This window comes from Pogoniulus pusillus, chromosome 3, assembly GCF_015220805.1.
Source record: "Pogoniulus pusillus isolate bPogPus1 chromosome 3, bPogPus1.pri, whole genome shotgun sequence".
Taxonomy (NCBI): domain Eukaryota; kingdom Metazoa; phylum Chordata; class Aves; order Piciformes; family Lybiidae; genus Pogoniulus; species Pogoniulus pusillus.
The window spans coordinates 32,168,316-32,181,278 of record NC_087266.1 but is presented as its reverse complement, the minus strand read 5'-3'; the positions used below and the strand labels follow the sequence as shown (position 1 = coordinate 32,181,278).

General features: G+C 43.7%; 1 long non-coding RNA gene across 1 annotated transcript in view; it reads right to left on the bottom strand.

Annotated features, from left to right (window-relative positions):
• Positions 1–7,683: 7,683 nt before the first annotated feature.
• LOC135173873 (uncharacterized) overlaps positions 7,684–12,963 on the bottom strand; it is a 44,587-nt gene continuing 39,307 nt past the window's right edge. The window contains exon 3 of the long non-coding RNA XR_010301465.1: positions 7,684–7,819. This is a non-coding gene — a long non-coding RNA (uncharacterized LOC135173873). The remainder of the gene's footprint in view (positions 7,820–12,963) is intronic.

The window sequence follows — 12,963 nt, the reverse complement described above, 5'->3', positions numbered from 1 at the left end:
TTAATAGAATTGTCTGACTGTGGTACAGCTATTGGAATTTGTAATATTGGAACCTAAGCCATGGACAGGTGAGAGTGCATGAGCTCATGAGTACTGATAGAAAGTTGGAATGACCTTAGAGAATTGTGTAACAAATATAAACAAATGTAAGGCTGGAGTCTGTAGTTTTTGCCTATCTCTGCTGACATGTCCCGGGTTAGGGCAGATCCCTCCCCCAGGGAGAAATAAACTCAGTACAACACAGACCCTTTTTTGAAAGTCAGGGAAAGATGGAATTGTATTTCTTATAGTATAACAATGTAAAGAGAGATAATAACTAGAGAAGGAAGAAAAAAAAAAACAATACAATAAACTTAAGGGAGATGGGGGAGGGGTCAAGCGGCAGTGAAGCAGCAGAAGCAGCAGTAGCCAAAACAGCAGCCAGGGAGATAGGCAAAGCTGAAGCATCAGAAGCCAGCGGGAGAAGGGGCAGAACAAGCTGTGCTTCTAGACATTAAGCTCTTGATGCTCCAATGAAATTGTATTAATTTATCTATTGTTGCCATTTATGTGGCCTATCCCTGGAGTGTTCAACTTTCCCCTATGTCTGAGCTAGAGAATCAGCTCAAACGGCCACATGACAGAATGCTTAGACACAATATATGTGTTGCTGAGAGAATATGAAGAATGTCTACGCCAATTAGTATGTAATTTCTGATGCAAGTACATGTAACCAATTGCAGTTCAATACAATTTGTAGCCTTCTGATCAAAGGTATAAAAACACATGTTTGGAATGCAATGAACAGATTTCGATTGGCCTTCATCATGCTTGCTTCTCCTCATCTCTTCTTCTGATACCCATGGTTCTTCCTCAAAACAGTAACGCAATTTTTTGTACAGCATCCTGTTTGCTTAGGGCTAACCCTCCTGGGGGAGTGGTCTTGGCCCTGACCCCAGGTGGTCCTGATCCCTCCCTGGGAGTGGGTCCGAACACTACCAGGTGTGGTGGTTAGCCCACTCTCACTTCCTGTCCTATAAAAGCAGAGGAACTTCCTGTTTCTCTCTCTTCCTCTCTTCTTGCCTGCATTACCATCCTGCTTCCTGGTACTCTTTGTTTCACTGTGTGTCCATAACCCACGAGGCAGACAAGACCATTGCTATCAAATCTGGTTGTATTTATATATTTTGAATCTTATTTTCCCTTCCCTATACCCTTTGTAACTTCCCTACCTCAAATCCCTTTTATTTATTGTTACATTTTTCTTCTTTTAACTTCCAAATCAAAGTGAGACTATTTGTTTGGGTGTACTTTACCTTATCCTCTCTCCATCTAATCCCTTTTCTTTGGGAAAGAAGGAGGAAGAGAGAAAGGCATCATATGAGTTGTTATTGGTTCTATTAACTATATTTGAGTCTCTGGGAAATTTAAACTAGAACTGAGACAACAGCACAAAGAAAATGGAGTCACCACCACGTGTTCATAGCCATAGAGTTCTCTGGAGAGAAACGAGCTTGTTAGATAATTCCACTTACGCTGCTATTGCTTTGTCTTCACTATACTGTGTTTACTGAGTTCATTTTGGCAAAGCTACTAACAGTTTCCAACTTGATGCAAGCTGCAAGAAAAGCTAGTTATTTAATCTATGAAACAGCCTGCTGGATCAATGAAGGCTTTCACTGACAATCCTTACAAGTGTATTGTCCTGCAAATAAACAAACAGAAAAAGACTTCTGCAGCAAATGAAACAAATTTTCTTGTATTGGAGAAAGTGGAGCTTTTTGAGCATACATAGATATTTTGAATACATAGATATGAAGCTCAACACAACCCAGCAGTGTGCACATGCAGCCCAGACAGCCAACCACATCCTGGGCTGCATTAAGAAAAGCATTGTAAGCAGGTCAAGGGAAGGGAATGTCCCCCTTCATTCTGCTCTTGTCAGACTCCGCCTGGAGTACTGTGTGCAGTTCTGGAGCCTCCAACACAAGAAGGATATCGATCTCTTGGAGCAAGTCCAGAGGAGGGCCATGAAGGTGATCAGAGGGCTTGAGCAGCTCTGCAGTGAGGACAGGCTACAAGAGTTGGGGCTCTTCAGCCTGCAGAAGAGAAGGCTTTAAGGAGACCTTGTAGTAGCCTTCAGGTATCTGAAGGGGGCCTATAGGAAGGCTGGGGAGGGACTATAGACAAGGTCTTGTAATGACAGGATGAGGGGTAATGGGTTTAAGCTGAAAGAGGGGAGATTTAAACTGGATGTTAGGAGGAAGTTTTTTACAGTGAGAGTGGTGAGACACTGGCACAGGATGCTCAGGGAAGTTGTGGATGCACCCTCCCTGGAGGTGTTCAAAGGTGGGTTAGATGAGGCCTTGAGCAACCTGTTCTAGTGGGAGGTGTCCCTGCCTATGGTGGGGGGTTGGAACTAGCTGATCTTTGAGGTCCCTTCCAATCTAAGCCATTCCATATGTATTTAAGAACAGAGGCAAAACCCTAAGTCATCTGGTGCCTATGGAAGAGATATTTTTTTTAATTGGAAAATGACACTGTTGAAAACTACAACTTCTTCCTTGGGGCAGTCTCATTTTCTTCAATGCAGAAACAGATGCAGATGGCAAGACTTGCTCCAGGTAATTTCAAAAAAAGCTCATATTCAATATTAGAAACATGAGGTAAGGTTTCTTGCATAGGTATTTTCTTCAGCCCATTAGGTCTACAGAAAAGCATTGGCATTGAAGCAGAACTTGCAGGGGCTTTGCTTACTGCAAATTTCCAAGTGGAAGAAAATGCCTTGACATCCCTTCCTCTCTGTTTTGTCCTATCTTAAAGGCAAGAACCATTCTGCAGAAAAGAGCTTTTCCAAGAGCACAGGAAAGCATATAGGCCCTGATCCAATTCCCAGTGTGATCAATAGGAGGCCTTTTATTGACTTTAATTGAGACTCAAGGAAGCAATTCTTTACTCAAATCTACTCTAGTGAAACGTTTTTAGAAGCCTTCCTTGAAGGCCCTGAGTTCTGCTACTGCTGATCAACTGAGACAAAATCTGGGCTGGTATCTCCATTCACTTGTAGAAGTGTACTACCAAAGTCAGAATGATGAAATAATTATTTGCCATAGAAAATCAGCAGAATTTTCTGCAAAAAGGCAACCAGCCTGGCAGAACAAGGGGACACAGCCTCAAGCTGTGCTAGGGGAGCTCTAGGCTGGATGTTTGGAGGAAGTTGTTGCCAGAGAGAGTGATTGACATTGGAATGGGCTGCCCAGGGATGTGGTGGACTTGCCGTCCCTGGAGGTGTTCAAGCAAAGGCTGGATGAGGCACTTGGTGCCGTGGTCTGGTTTATTGTGTAGGTCTGGTTGCTAGGTTGGACTGGATGATGGAGGTCTCTTCCAACCTGCTAGATTCTATGGTTGGTTCTATGAATAAAATAAATTCCTGCAAAGTGAGGTGAGCTGAAGCAGAGATAAGATTCAAATAATTTCTAATTTTGCTTCAGTACAAAGTTTTACCACTGGACCAGTTTCCACAGTGGAATAAGATGAAGTATAAGAGAGAGTGCCCTGAGTTACATCGGTTCACCCCAGATCCATTGGCATAACTAGACAACCACAATGAAGAAAAGGCCCTGTGCTCTGAAAATTCTCTATATGAATTAAAAACAAAAAGAAAAATAAATCTTCCTCTGACCTATTTTTATCTTCCATGTAATATTTAGTTCTCAGATTTGTAGTATAAGTGTGTAGTAAATATTACACATTCTGACTTCACCTGCTGTCATGACTCTTTGGTCATAATATTTAGCATAATATGACAGAATGCAATCTTCCTGGCAGCTAGAATTGAATATCTTCCCAATTTTATCTAAATATTTTGATACAAGAAAAAGAGGATAAATTGTTCACAGGAAAACACCAAGTATTTGGGAGAGAACATTTTTGTTTATTTATGCATAAGAATATATGTAGATGTATAAACTAATTGCAAATAACTCCCATTGTCAAACAGGGTAGGAAGGAGGAGCCAGGGAACTCCAGGCCAGTCAGTCTCACCTCTGTGCCCAGTAAGTTCATGGAGCAGATCCTCCTGGAGGCACTACTGAGGCAGGAGAATAGTGAAGAGGTGACTGGGTACAACCAGCATGGCTTCACCAAGGGCAAATCCTGCCTGACAAACCTGGTGACTTTCTATGAACAGGTCACAACATGAATAGATGAGGGGCGAGCAACTGATGGCATTTACCTGAACCTGAGCAAGGCCTTTGTCACTGTCCCACACCACATTCCTGGTCTCCAAGCTGGTGACACATGGGTTTGATGGATGGACCACGAGATGGAAAAAGAACTGGCTTGATGGCCACACCCAGAGTGGCTGTCAATGGCTCCATGGCCAAGTGGAGGCCAGCGACAAGTGGAGTCCCTCAGGGATCAGTCCTGGGACCCATCTTGTTCAATATCTTTGTCAAGGACATGGACAGAGGCACTGAGTGCACCCTCAGCAAGTTTGCTGAATGACACCAAGCTGTGTGGTGCAGCAGACAGGCTGGAGGGCAGGGATCCATCCAGAGGGAGCTGGACAGGCTGGAGAGGTGGGCACAAGCCAACCTCAGGAGGTTCAACAAGACCAACTGCAAGGTCCTGCATCTGGGTGGAGGCAATCCCAAGCACAAATCCATGCTGGGCAGTGAGTGACTAGAGAGCAGCCCTCAGGAGAGGGACTTGAGGGTACTGCTGGACAAGAAACTCAGCATGAACCAGCAGTGTGCACTTGCAGCCTGGAGGGACAGCCAGATCCTGGGCTGCATCAGGAGAAGTGTGTCCAGCAGGTGGAGGGAGGTGATTCTTCCCCTCTACTCCACTCTGCTGAGACCCTACCTGGAGTACTGCATCCAGTTCTGGAGCCTCCATTACAAGAGGGATGTGGAGTTGCTGGAGTGTGTCCAGAGAAGGGCCATGAGGATGATCAGAGGGCTGGAGCTGCTCTGCTATGAGGACAGGCTGAAAGAGTTCAGTCTTGAGAAGAGTAGGCTCCCAGGTGACCTTCTTGTGGCCTTCCAGGATCTGAAGGGGGCCTACAAGAAAGCTGGGGAAGGACTTTTCAGGATATCAGGGAGTGAAAGGACTGGGAGGAATGGAGCAAAGGTGGAGGTGGGGAGATTCAAAGTGGTCATGAGGAGGAAGTTGCTGAGCATGAGAGTGGTGAGAGCCTGGCATGGGTTGCCCAGGGAGGTGGTTGAGGTCCCATTGCTGGAGGTATTTAAGGCCAGGCCGGATGAGGCTGTGTGCAGGCTGATTTAGGGTAGGGTATCCCTGGCCATGGCAGGGGGTTTGGAACTGCATGATCTTTGTGGTCCCTTCCAACCCTGACTGATTCTATGATTCTGTAAAGAGAGGGAAGAAAACACTGACAGGAAATAGAGCAAATGAATTATAAACTCTGAGTGTAGGAAAAATAAATCATGTAAGTGAATGCTGCAGTAAAACCCTGTTTTATAAGCAGTTGTGACCTGTTTGAGGGGAAAATGCAGAAGCCTGCCAAATGCATATCATTTCCATCTGTCCAGTTTAGAATATTAGTTGGGCTTTTACTTGGACAGTTCTCAACCCAATCCTGTTAATACTTACACATATTAATAGCCTTGTTCCTAAATGTATTCCAGATCATCAACTTAACAAAACTGGAATGATGTGTAAGCAAGATGACAAGTAATCAAGGTGATGTTTAGAGCCAAACATGCACAGACACATGTATGATTATGCTGAAAAACTGTAATGTATGATCATACTACAGTCTTGGCCTCAACTTTTGGAGGCAGGGCTAAAGGTTCTATTTTGATCTAGATTTCCATGACCTTGAGAACATCATCAGGATGAAGATTTCCAAGTTTTTATTCAGCACTGGAGTTCTGTAAAGTTCTACGAAGCTGGTGCATGCATCTCTCTTTCATTCCATATGCAGAAAAGAATGTGCACAGAATAGGATTTTGATCCCTACTCTAATGATGCAATCTTTGGAAAAAATAAGCACTCTTTGAAGAAGGCTTGGAACTCTACTGTGGCAAGCTTATTTGTCCAAACTCTTAGTTATGCATTCCTCTCTAGTCTTTACCATCGCTACCCTATTATATCTTCAGTTCTTTGTGCAGTATAACAGATTAAAGCAACGGGAACAGGTTAACCTGCCTGTTACTCCACAAGGCAGAAGTGAGGGAAAGTAGCACATAACACACCCCCACCCTAAACAAACCAAAACACACACCCCCGCCCCCAACAAACCAAACCAACCAACCAAAGAGCTCTGGTTTGAGATAAAGAAGTAAGAGTTTACTGAGTAAATGAGACAATAATAGCCATAATACAACGCACAATTACCGTAGCTTATTTGCAGAGAAAGCACAGCAGAAAGCAGCAGCAAGCAGAAGCAAGAGAGCTAAAACCACTATGTACGTTCTTCTCTGTCTGCCCTCTCAGTGGAGGAGAGCCAGCACCCAAAAACCTGGAATCCAAAAGCAGCAAACGGAACAGGAAATCTCTCATGTTACAATCAGAGTTTCAAGTCCTGTAATACTTCAGCCAGCACTTTCATTTCAAAGCTGGCATGAGGCAGGATGGTGTGAATAGCAGCAGCTTAAAAGTCAACTGAAGCCTGGTATATGGAACAGTCACACAGGGAGATGAATTGGGTTTAAGCATCTGGATATTTTGAATTAGAGGGTGACTACACCAGTTAAAAAAAAAACAACCAAACAATTATGCCCCCACAGGTGCAATTATAACTTTAAAATCCTGTGTAGTTATGGGGGTGATAGTACGTCCTTCTCAGCAGTTTCTTAGGGACCAGCTTTAGTGTCTCTGTGTCCTTACATCTGGTGGATGCATGATGAATGTTTTGGTGATGTCTTTTGACATCCACAGTTCTCCACAGGCTCCCCAGTGCAGAGTTAAGCATTTGGCTCTCCTGGGTACCAATATTATAGACAGTGTAGTATGTGACACTGCATCAGTGAAGTTCTCTTTTGGATCTCTCATGCATCTGTGACTTATCTCTGCATATATATCTGAACAAAGACTATTTTCCAGCTCAGATAGAATTCTAAAGATCAATCAGCTCTTCAGGTATGAGTATAATGAAGCTGTATAAATACTAAAGCAAAGATAAAACATGTTATTGGGTCATTTAGGATCTTCCCCAGAGGCTATGCTGGGGAAAAAGGAGTATTTGCCTGTGATGGTTTGGGAGTTACCTGACACACACACCCCCCCACACCCCCCACTTAAGAAAATCATCCAGACTAGACTCAGATAGCTGGAATTTAAAGAATGAATTTACAGCTTAGCACAATATACAGGCACATATACACAAATATATACAGTTATATACAAATGAAAAGCAACACAGAAACACAGTACCCCTCCCAGAAACAATCAGAGTCCCCAGGAGGGCTCCCAACCCAAACCCTCTGCCCCCTCCCTCTTTCCCTCCCTTCAGAAATAACCAGATCAACCCATGTATATCTCATGTGATCGATCTGGAGATCTGAGGTGAGATGTCAAAAAGACATCAAGGAGGTTGGAGGAAAAAGGGGTTAGGTGGATTAGAGAGTTAAAGGCAGAATCAGCCAGAGACCAGACTGCCAGAAAGAAGGCACAGCCAAAAGTGAGAGCTGAGCACTGTGTGAGCAATGAGTGCCTTACCTATATTTTGACTTGTGTTTCTCAGCCGAGGAATGGTGATGTCGGGCACATGTTGTTTTTCTTCTTTCTTTTCACAGCTAAGGATTTAATTTCACTCAGTAAAATATTTCCGTTAGTCTCAAACCAGCACATTCCCCTACAGTGGTCAACTTGCCTGTTAAAATACAAAGGCCTTTTCAGCCTCAAAATTCACAACAAATACTCTTCTGATATTAAATTATCAGTGCTCACATAGAGATCTTAGTTATTCTCCAAAATGTTTCTACCTATTAAAAATAACATCGAATGGCTTTATAAGGCTGCATTAAAGCATACATGCATGTACTTTATTTAGGAGGCTTGGTTTTCTTGGCAAGCATTGCATGTATAAAAATGTGATGAACACTTGTCCCCTAGTGCTATGTGTTCAGCCTTTCTCAGCAGTTTTCTAGCATATGATGTAACTAGGAATGTATTAAGCAGTTTTCCTGAAATCCTTATCAGACACCATTCATCTTTCCTCTGTGGGCAATTTGCAAGCTTAAGATACAGTTCTAGTTCCTAAGCCTTCTGTGTCAATCTGTTTTGATTGGAAACCAGGTAAAACTGTGCAGCTTTGCTTTGATTTTCCAGATTTATTTGGTTATGGTCGGTGGCAAAGAACAGAACTTCTGTGAGATGAAAAGCAAAATCACTCCATCTTGGTACAATTCTATCTATGACATACTGGCTCTTGGAATTTTAGTGCAGCTGTTCGCAAAGTTCCTATCATATCCTATGCCAGAAAGTGTTCTTTGTCTGACTATGTCTAGTAAGTACATGCAATACAAAATTAGAGGTGGAAAAAGAAAGGTTATTTCTGCTTTTTTTCCTTTTCTAATATAGAATTCCAGATTTCTTTTGGCTTTGGAGAACTATTAAGATACTGATATATCTTCTCATCAGAAAGAAAGGAACAAACTCAAACAAAACACTAGAACAGCAATATATGACTTATGTATTTCCTTCTGAAAGCCTGTTCTATGTTTCAGAGATTGCTAATAAATTCAATGCACATACAAGGAGTTTAAACACTCTGATTGCAAACAGGCCATGCCATCTTACCATGTCCATGTCCATTTTCCAGATTCTAGACTTTTTGGGACCACACAGAATATAGATTTTTATAATGACAAATGATGTATATTGCGAAGATGCTTACCCAGAGTACATAGCTCACCACAACTACCTCATGTAAGATCACGTTTTAATTCAACTCTAAATGGATTTTCATTTTATAGCCTGACCCAGATCATCCCAGTTCCTTAGCTCTATGTTTCTGCAGGAATCACTGATACATGAATGCAGTCATAGAAATTCACAACAAAGCACAGTATCATAGAATCATAGAATCAACCAGGTGGAAGAGACCTCCAAGCTCATCCAGTCCAACCTAGCACCCCGCCCTGTCCAATCAACTAGACCATGGCACTAAGTGCCTCATCCAGCCTTTGCTCCAGGGACAGCAACTCCGCCACCTCCCTGGGCAGCCCATTCCAATGCAAATCACTCTCTCTGGCAACAACTTCCTGCTAACATTCAGCTTAAGCCTCCTTCAGCACAACTTGAGACTGTGTCCCCTTGTTCTGTTGCTGGTTGCCTGGCAGAAGAGACCAACCCCACCTGGCTTCAGTCAGCCTCCCTTCAGGTAGTCGTAGACAGCAATGAGGTCACCCCTGAGCCTCCTCTTCTGCAGGCTAAACACTCTCAGCTCCCTCAGCCTCTCCTCACAGGGCTTGTAGATACTGTCTGACATAACTGTCCCCATATTCTTGCTTTTGTAATTAGCATACATGGAAGTTCAGATCAGTCTGTATAAGATATATAGCTAAGCCCCCCAGTTCTTCACTCTACTACTTTGATTGGTGGTAAAAGATCACGTTAAAGAAGAAAACATCCAAATACTTTATTGAATCACCTTTATAGGAAAAAATGTATGAACATACCAAAATGTAAAAATGTCTTTTTAGATAAATAACCTGAATCTCTTCCTTCCAGCCAGGAAGCAAGTGCAGGTGTATCTCTTTCATGGCTTGATAACCAAAATAATATAAATGGTCTTTTATCTTATTTTTTTTTCCTCTCCCCATCTCTAGGACTCCATATTACTTATCTAATTTACTATAAACCCCCCAAAGAAACACAGCCATCATTACTGCCTGCATATTCTCAATAAAGTGCTGATTTAGCATACCTTAGGGTCTACTGAGATTTCCCCAAAACACTGCTACATGCTGTGAAAATCCAGGGCACTTAGGCATTTGAGTAGCCTGGTTTCCAAGTACTTAATCTCAGTGTTAAACTGGTATTTATGCCTTTTGCTGGCTACGCAACAGGCTTCCACTATCAGGCAGAAATGGTTAAGTACTTTTGTTTTTCTGTAGTTTTCTAACTCAGTGTTGCTTTACATGCCCTCAGTGTGTACACCGGACAGAAATGGGTTTCAATACCTCCAGATGACAATTAGATTAGGCAAACACTGGCTTTGTTGCTCTTGCTGCTCCCCAACAAAACTAAAAATTACAGTTTAGAAAGGCAGACATTGTGCTAGTTTGAAGCTAGCTAGAATGTTTTGGTGAGAAGAACTAGATTACAGGCTGTGAAAGGAAAACAATGGTGATGTACACTTCCCTCATAGGCTTGCTGAGATGTATAGGAACAAGAGACAAAACATAGATAAAGCACTTCTCCTGTTGGGGGGGTCCAAGCTGGATCTCTCTCTCTAACCTCACCCTCCATTTCTCTGACTAATCCACTTTCCTTCCTAAACCCCTGGCTGAAACTCCATTCTTCCTTGGGACTGGGGTAAGGTTGAGAGGGGTAGGGGGATGGTGAAGGGGTGGTTGGAAGCCCCTCCTGGGGACTCAGGTTTCTGGGAGGGCTGTTGTGTTTCTGTATAACCTTTTACCTTGTATATTTCTGTATATAACTGTATATACTGTAAATATCTGCTGGTATATTGAGCTAAGCTGTAAATAAACAGCTTCATTCAAATTTCCAGAGCTGACTGAGTCTAGCCAGGGTGATTTCCAAAGTGTGGCGGGGCGGGGAACACCCAAACCATCTCATCCTCTATTTTGATACTCCAGCATAGGGCAAATTGATTTTGAATGATTGTTTATTATCTCTGAGAATCAGAATGAAACTAATAAAGCTGTTTTACTTAGTGGGGGCTATTGTGTGGTCTATCATCTGTTTTCTTGTTTATAATTGGATCAAAGCCCAAATTGGTTACTTTTAATTATCTAATTTTGAAAATGATCAAAGCTAAACTCACATCCATTTTTTGGAGTTGGGGGGATTTCATCCTTGGCTATACTGGGTTTAGCATCACTGAGTCTTTCACCAGTAACATTACAGGGGCATTCACCAGCAACATTACAGGAAATGGAAGTATTACTTCTGCTTTATCTGCAGCCCTAATGAGAGTAATTTTACCTAAGACTCAGGTGACTGACCCTTGTTCAGAATTTTGTTCATGTCAGACCATGGTATTTCTGTTGTGTGTGATCATAGGTACTATATTTTTTAATTTTATAATAATTTTAACATTATGTGTGAGAAACTCAAGTGTGATGCCTTTAAGAAGTAAAAAGAAGAGGCTCGTGTCTCAGACAAAAGGTAAACAGAGTGACATAAATGGCAATCCAACTCAAAACAGTGATAGTTCAGGGGCAGAGCAAGGGTGGACCACCACTACTCCCTCCATTCTGGGAAAGCTGCGAATGTTCCTACCAAAAATTATAACATGGCAGAATTGCTGTCTACAACTACCTGAAGGGAGGTTGTAGCCAGGTGGGGGTTGGCCTCTTCTCCCAGACAAACAGCAACAGAAGAAGGGGACACAGTCTCAAGTTATGCCAGGGAAGTATAGGCTGGATGTTAGGAGGAAGTTCCTGCCAGAGAGAGTGATCTCCCATTGGAATAGGCTGCCCAGGGAGATGGTGGAGTCACCATCCCTGGAGGTGTTCAAGAGAAGACTGGATCAGGCACTTTGTGCCATGGTCTAGTTGACTGGCTAGGGCTGGGTGCTAGGTTGGACTGGATGATCTTGGATGTCTCTTCCAACCTGGTTGATTCTATGATTCTATGCCAAGAACACAGGAAACTACCCAAACTCAAGATGTTACTTCAACTAATAACACTAATTCAGCCAGTTCGACTCCCCAGGCAGAAGAAAAAAAACCTAGCCCTAAGGCAGATTTGAACTCACAGGCCTCAGGCCAGACCCCCAGTAATTCAAAACTGATAGTGGAGTCATCAAAGTCGGTCTCAGCACAGGTCACCTTGGTGCCTGCCAAGGTGAAAATTAAGAAGAAACATTTGACAAAGAGTGATTCAAATGAGGACTTAGGAGAGGGGACCTCTGGTGCACAATAGGAGGAAGGAAGAGGAGACATACAGTCTTCAAGATTTGGTGAACATACTTAGATTCCAGTACTCTGATGAGAGGAGCTGCTGATGACACCAAGCTGTGTGGTGCAGCAGACAGGCTGGAGGGCAGGGATCCATCCAGAGGGAGCTGGACAGGCTGGAGAGGCGGGCACAAGCCAGACTCAGGAGGTTCAACAAGATCAAGTGCGAGATCCTGCATCTGGGTTGAGGCAGTGCCAGGCACAAATTCATGCTGGGCAGTGAGTGACTAGAGAGCAGCCCTCAGGAGAGGGACTTGAGGGTACTGCTGGACAAGAAACTCAGCATGAACCAGCAGTGTGCACTTGCAGCCTGGAGGGACAGCCAGATCCTGGGCTGCATCAGGAGAAGTGTGTCCAGCAGGTGGAGGGAGGTGATTCTTCCCCTCTACTCCACTCTGCTGAGACCCTACCTGGAGTACTGCATCCAGTTCTGGAGCCTCCATTACAAGAGGGATGTGGAGTTGCTGGAGTGTGTCCAGAGAAGGGCCATGAGGATGCTCAGAGGGCTGGAGCAGCTCTGCTATGAGGACAGACTGAAGGAGTTGGGGCTGTTCAGTCTTGAGAAGAGGAGGCTCCCAGGTGACGTTCTTGTGGCCTTCCAGGATCTGAAGGGGCCTACAAGAAAGCTGGGGAAGGACTTTTCAGGATATCAGGGAGTGAAAGGACCGGGAGGAATGGAGCAAAGGTGGAGGTGGGGAGATTCAGAGTGGTCGTGAGGAGGAAGTTGTTGAGCATGAGAGTGGTGAGAGCCTGGAAAGGGTTGCCCAGAGAAGTGTTTGAGGTCTCATTGCTGGAGATGTTTAAGGCCAGGCTATGTGCAGGCTGCTCTAGGGTAGGGTGTCCCTGGCCATTGCAGGGGGGTTGG